Source organism: Falco biarmicus, chromosome 4, assembly GCF_023638135.1.
Source record: "Falco biarmicus isolate bFalBia1 chromosome 4, bFalBia1.pri, whole genome shotgun sequence".
Classification (NCBI taxonomy): Eukaryota; Metazoa; Chordata; class Aves; order Falconiformes; family Falconidae; genus Falco; species Falco biarmicus.
The window spans coordinates 71,271,742-71,279,073 of record NC_079291.1 but is presented as its reverse complement, the minus strand read 5'-3'; positions in this window follow the sequence as shown (position 1 = coordinate 71,279,073).

The following is a 7,332-nucleotide window of genomic DNA, read 5'->3' as shown; positions in this document are numbered from 1 at the left end:
TAGTGACGACCTGTGTCCTGGAGAGTTCTTGACCTAATGTTGGGGCCCACAAAGTTCTGGACATGTGCTTACTTTTAGAAACATTATTCAATAATTTGTTTTAGCCACCAAGGTATGTGGAGCTCCTTGTAGGATCTGTCTAGATTAACTTTAGTGTAAACAAAAGTTAGAGCCTGCTAACCCCCAATCTTTTTGTGACCAGACTGTGATGACAGAAAAGTTAATGTAAAGAATAAATCAGCTCTACATGGAAGTTTAATTTCCACATCAGCATAATCTATTTAGGCATTAATTCTCATGCTGAGGAAAATCTAATTGCTACGCAATCAGAAAACTAAAAAAGTAGAGTTCATCAAAACATCTTAATGTATTCATTAGGAAAGGTTTTTAATGAAAGGAAAAAGCCAGTAGTACAGATTAGTTTTTCCAGAGTTTTAGTTTCCAATTTACTGAGGTCTTTAGAAGAACTGAAAGTTAAACTAGGATTTTCAGCATAAAAGATCCAAAAATTTAATCTAGACTTATCTTTGTGGAAAAGGAGTAATTCACTTTGTATAGACAGACTAGGTGTCAGATATGCTAAAATCAACTCACTGCTCAGAATATCAGAGATAATTCAGATAATGCTCCCAAAGCCGCAGTCAATTATTAGTCCACAGAGTGTGATGCAGCAAAATTAAGTCTTCCAGCTGGAACACAGCAGAGCTTGTGTAAGTAACTTTTACTGTACCCTTTCTGCTTGCAAGATTACATGGGTGCTGAAGGATTCAGAGGGCATTGTGCTCCAAAAATCACGAGCATGGCTTCCTGGGACTCTTACTGGGTAAAATGCATCTATAGTACAGTTCCTTCGGAGTTGTTCTGAACACGTGCTGTGCTGTTGCAGCCGAAGCCCCATATGTTTAATGACTGAGAGCTAAGTCCAAATGAGATCCTTGAGGTAAAGTTGCTGTGGAAGTACTATACTAATTGTGTTAATACTGGAAAGGAGTGAGTGAAAGCCAGAGAAAGTGATTTGGCACTTTGTGGTCAATCGTTCTAAATGATTTACTTAATATCAGTGCTTAGAGCGGGAAACAGCATGTCATTAATCCCATTACAAACAGGCTTGCTATCAGCAAAATTTCCACTTTCTCTCTGGACTTAACTTCTGGATTAAAAAGGGCAATTCTCTTCGTAAGTCCAGCTTTTGTCTTTTCAAACTACATAAACTATCTGTGTAAATTCAGTAAGCACACACACTTTTTAAGACATTCATCAAAACCTTTCTTTTTTAAAAAGACTCTTCTTACAAGATTAATTCCTTGGGTTTCCCCAGTGTTTATTTGTATATTTCGTTTCCCCTGCTCTGTTTGTATTTGTGAAAGAGGTGACTGAGCTACTAAAAGTGAATTACATGTGAACTGAGAAAAGGAGGGATTCCCACAATGTTTACCCATATGTCTGCAGGAAAGCAAAACTCCGCCAACATAAGTGTGCACCAATGACTGTAATTAATCGCTGCCACAGAAACAAGTACTATCAGCACATCTCAAGTGACTCAAAATCTTCTCCCAGGAAATATCACATGTTTTTCTCCTGATCTTTTTTTTAATTGACTGAAGAATTAAATAGAAACCCCATTTACTATTCAGCATTCCAGTAAAGCTAAATGGATCTTGAAATTTATTATTGTTTTAAACTGTTAAAAAAATATCACAATTACTTCCCCCATAGTTCAAAACAGAAAAGCCGAAAGGCAGCGTACAATATTACAATTTTCAGATTCTCAGCCCTTTGAAATTACTAGCTTTTGGCTAGTAGATCAGAGGTTTGACCATTACTTCTCAGATTTAATCTTTTCATCAGGCAATTGTACACATCCATTTTTGAATAGCCACTACCTGCAGTGAATTTAAAGGAGGACTGACTAGTCACAGTTTATCTCTGATGAGAGAATACAGGGCATATATCACAGTGTCCTAACTGTTAGTCAGTATTACCTGATTTGTCAAAGAAACCCATGGAGTGTAGACATGTCATATTTATTAAAAGGGGAATTATAGGAGGGACATGTCTGAAGTACCCAGCACAGATTATTACAGCCAACTTTGGGCTTTTTTCAAGTCTTGTAAATTGTTTTGATGGAGAACTAGTTGTTGAGGTTATATAAAGTAGAGGGATATCTCCTCCTGAACCAGCTGTCTAGATTATATTCTGTGGCCTTACTACAACAAATTCTAGCAATTTTATTCTTGCAGATTACAGCAACAAAAAAATTCTGTAGTAGCATCTATGACTTTGCTTACCATTTACCAGAGAAGCATCTTCTGTGTACACATACACAGCACCATCCATTTCTAAATGTAGGTGGAATAATCATACCTCTACAGTGATGTTTGCATGGATAGTAAAGAATCCATGGTTAGCATTCAGTTTTCGTTTGGATGGCCTATAATCCTTTTCATGGTGTTAAGTGTAAATGTTTTAGTCTCAGGTTTAGTACCACTGTGGTACAGGAGTGGCTTTTCTCCAGGGTCACTCAGGAAGTACACTACCAAGGTCACTTAAGAAGGCTTATTTTAATGAAGTCATTGATTTTATATAAAGATTGATAGAACATGCTGTGGAAAAAAGAATAAATATAATTATCCAGCTTTCTGATACAGAAAAGGAGATGACTACTTGTGGAGTATTAAAAGCAGTATTTTGGAATGGCACAAATCAAGTATGTGCTTTTCCTAACAAAGTTCATATTCTAATGCTTAACCATGTACAGAGAAGGAAAGTGCTGGAAAGTTAAATGCTTTGTGCAGTAGCTGCTTGTCCCATTAAACAGGCCCCACTACATGAGGATTTTCTGCAAGCTGTGTAACCATCAGCAAGTGCTGGCATTTGATATGCATAGGCACACTGGTGAATTTTTTGTGCAAGTGTTCAACTGAAATACTTAAAGTAAGCTTGTCTTGCATGTATCTGCTGGAGATACAGCTCCTGTAATCATCTATTCATTGTCATGCCACTAAAAGAAGTTGCAGTTCTATTGAGAAATAATAATCTCTAGGCAAAATCTAGCATCATACTGTCAGAAACTAGCTTCCATACTCAGTTATATCAAACCTTCCTACTGGAGTCACAAAAACAAGAACAAAAGACTGCTGTAGGCCATCTGCAGTCACTGATCAAATGCTGCCTCAGAATGCAGCTCAAAACCTTCTTCTTTACTATTATGCCATGTTAGTTTACACCACAGCAGTTTCCCAAAGAAAAAATCCTATAGATGTTACTATGGCATATACATTGGATATAGGCAAAGTTCTGGCAAAGCTGTTCTGGGCTTTAGGATTATCCGGTAAAATTATGGTGTGTAGTAAGTTACTGCTGCTGCATGCAATACAGGATTGTGGTTTGGTGCAAAAAAGGAAAAATATGCTGCTAAGTCTAAACTCCATACCAGATCAGCTAAGATCACCAATTATGGGTCTCAGGCAGTTGCTTTGACTATGTATACCAAAAGTTACCATTTTGTTGTCTTTAGAGCATTTAGCTTTCATACAAGCCATAAGCAAAGCATATAAGGAAGGTTCAAAACATGCTGAATAAGCTCCCTTGCCATTCTTTCTTAATGTATTTGTATATTTCTGTATTTCATCACATGATACCTAGGCATCTTCCTTTGGACTGGGGTGAACTGTAAATCCCAAGTTTTCCTATTTTCACTATGTGAGAATATAGAGTGTGGGAAAGCTTTGATTATCCATGCTTATGCTTGGTCATACCATGAAGAAAAACTGGACTGAAGAAGGATCTCAGGAGACTAGTTCAGATAAGCTTTGTAGCTAAGATTTTCCAAATACTTTCCTGCTTGAAAGGGAGTACAAAACACTCAATAAAGAGATTAGCCACATCTCATCCTTTTGAAAGTTCTTGTCTATAGGGGGGGAAAAAAAGTAATTTTTTTAAATCTGGCTTTTCTTTGAATAGGGAGCCGGTAGCTATAAGGTATGCAAGGCAGTTAATCCAGTGCTCTGAACATACAGTGTTAGCTCAAATATGTGAAAGAAAAGCTCCTGGTTTAGGCACTCTACTTCTAGTCCTATCTAATGGCATCTGAAAATGATCTTCTTGTTTACTGAATATAAGATTTCCTAGCAATTTCTTCTGGGCTTGATCTCCATCACTGTGAAACACCCAAAGGTCAATGCTGTTCTTACATGTCACTTTTCTCAGTTAGTAATAAGGTCTCCAAGTCACCCCCATGGCAGTCCCCAGTGATAATGGCACCATGTTTCATCAGGGGCATCCCTACTCAAATACTGTATTTAAACATATCCCAAAAAGTTGCCTTAGCCTCTGTTGTGCTTGAACCCCAGCTGGCAACCAAGCCCCACGCAGCCACTCGCTCACTCCCTCCCACCCAGAGGGATGGGAAGGAGGATCGGAAAGGCATGTAAAACTCAAGGGTTGAGATAAGAACAATTTCATAGGTAAAGCAAAAGCCACGCACACAAGCAAAGCAAAGCAAGGAATTCATTCCCCACGTCCCACGGGCAGGTGCGTGTTCAGCCATCCCCAGGGCAGCAGGGCTCTGTCATGTGTAACGGTTACTCGGGAAGACAGATACTGAATGTTCCTCCCTTCCTTCTTCTTCCCCCAGTTTATATACTCACCGTGACATCATATGGTATGGAATACCTCTTTGGCTAGCTTGGGTCACCTGTCCTAGCCGTGTCCCCTCCCAGTTTCCCGTGTCCCTCCAGCCCTCTGGCTGGCAGGGCCCAAGAAACCGAAAAGCCCTTGACTTGGTATAAATATTACCCAGCGACAACTAAAAACATCAGTGTGCTATCAACATTGTTCTCACATGAGAGCCAAAATACAGCACTGTACTAGCTACTATGAAGAAAATTAACTCTATCCCAGCTGAAACCAGGACAGCCTCACACACCTCAGATACACAAGAAAGATGACAGACAAAAAAGAAACGAGTATTGAAAGTAAAAAGCAACAGCTGGTCTCATTTCTCTTCTCTTGACAGTTGTGCACTCTGGAAATTGATTTATGGAGCACTGATTTGAATTCTGACATGATTACATAAAGAACTGCATAAAGCACTGAGAAGCATAATTTGATTTACTGGAAATTGCTGTAGGAAACACAAAGTAAATAAGGAAGTTTGTGTTACTTAATCTTAGTCAAGCAAGTATTTATGTAGCGTGTCAAGCAGAAGAAGATGCATAGGTAATAGGAGTGTATTGAGCAGGTAGAACAGATGCTGATAAGCTCAAACACTGAAAGCGACAGGCCTGACAGGGACAAATACTGTTCAGGAAGACTAGGGAAAAGAGGGCACAACACAAAGGCAGTGTAGGGAAAACAGGGAGGAACCAATCAACCCAGAACAGAAATATTTTTGACTGCTGAAGAAGTATGTGGAAAAAATGAGCTTGAGAAAAATTCCCCCTTAGTTTCTCCGCACCCTCACTTACGGCGTGCATTAACTTTGGTCTCTTAAGACCTATTAAAAAAAAAACAACTAAACTAAACAAAACAAAACAAAAACAACCAAAACAAACCAGCAAAGCAGCTTTAAAATAAAGAAATCATGTTAAAATATGGGATTTCATTTTCCATCTTGACCACTGAGACCTTCACAGGGTGAGCCTTCTCATCTTGCCTAGCCATGCAGTCTTAAAGTGGTCTCCTGCATTGCAACACTTGGCACAGTCTTTTCTAGGTCCCTTAGTGTGCCTCTCCATCAGCTCTGACACCCAGTCAGGCTCTGTTCTCCATCCATACCCAGGCAGAAAGTTCCCTATATGTGTCTTTCAGTTGCTGTTTGTCCACCCTGTGATACCCAGCTGAGCACGTCCATTTAGGCTCTGAGAAACTGCAGGCTCCTGCCTCTTCCACAGGATCTAGTAGTGTATATATAATGGGGAAAAACAGACAGACATGTAGCAACACTGAAACCTTCCTTCTTGGGCATTATCCAGACATTAATTATCCAGGCATTTTTTTAAGATAAGAAGGCCCCAAGTGCCGGGTATATGGAACAAGAATTATAGGGGTCTTAAGAGAATAGTCTGACCTGAATCCCCAAACTGTGGACAAAGGTTGTATTAGCAGCCTGCCTTTAAAACAGATCAGGGAAGAAATGAATGAGGTAGATGTGATACAAAAACTTTTCATAGTATCAAGGTCAATGGTGATGCTAAATTGCTTAGTTTAATAAAAGTGTCTCATTTCCATTGCAGAGTTATGATTTGTTAGAAAGTAAGTGAAATACTGCCCACCTGAAGCAGATGATAATTGTGGATTGTATTAAGCAACAGGAACACTAGCTTTTTTTGGCTAGCCCAGCTAGCTCAAAAGAGGATGTCTGCCATGGTATGTGCAAGCCAATATAGAGGAGATGCAATGAGAGGGAGGTGAGAAGTACAGGGTGGCAGAGAGGAGCAGGTCTAATGAGAATTTAAATTGAGATTAAATGACCCCTGAGGATGATGTGAACAGCCTGTAATAAACTGCTGTATTATCTTTGTCTTGAATAGGCCCAGTTTATCTTTAGGTAGACTTCTTGGGATTCAGTCAGTGGATGAAATTGGCCCAATTCATCATTTAAAACAACCAGTTAAACCTCTGTAAAGCTGTCTGGTATGTGAGGTAAACTAAAGCCTTTACCTTCCTCTTTTTTCATACACTACAGGTCTAAGGCAGAGAAATGCCTGAGGCTGATTCACTGCCTTGTTAGGCTGACATGCTTGAAAAAGTAATGAAAAGTTGTGCTGAGCAGAATGGATGGATGGGACTTTCTCTTACTTTCTGTAGCATTGATCAATGTAGAAGTCTTTGTTAAAATTTTGAGAGAGCATTTGGCAGGGAGCACGTAAATGTAAAATACTTTTCTGCAGTTCTTGATTGTAATCTGGTGCTAGTGGTTTAAAAGAGAATTGATCCCTGACTAGTGCTGAAGAAATAGAGTGGCTTTTGTATTCTGTGGATTTGATGTGCTTGAGAGTGAAGGAGGGCTTTTCATTTACCTTAATTTTGCTCTTTTTCCCCTAACTAAAGAGAGATATTTTTGGTGTTTGCAGTGATAGTCACTGGGTTGACATTGTTCTAAGAATCATCTGAGAAATTACATGCACGCCTTTCTCAGAAATTTTCTGGGGAAATCAGCTTGTGTTGGACATGAGAAGTCATGGGGTGATGTCAAAGGCATGCAAATTATTGTTCTGAATAAACCCATGGACAAAAATGCTGTAGTCAAAGAATGTGAATGTATCTGATAACCACAAAATAGTTAACAAGAAAGAAATCACTGTGGATTTTAGCTCTGTGCTGCTAATG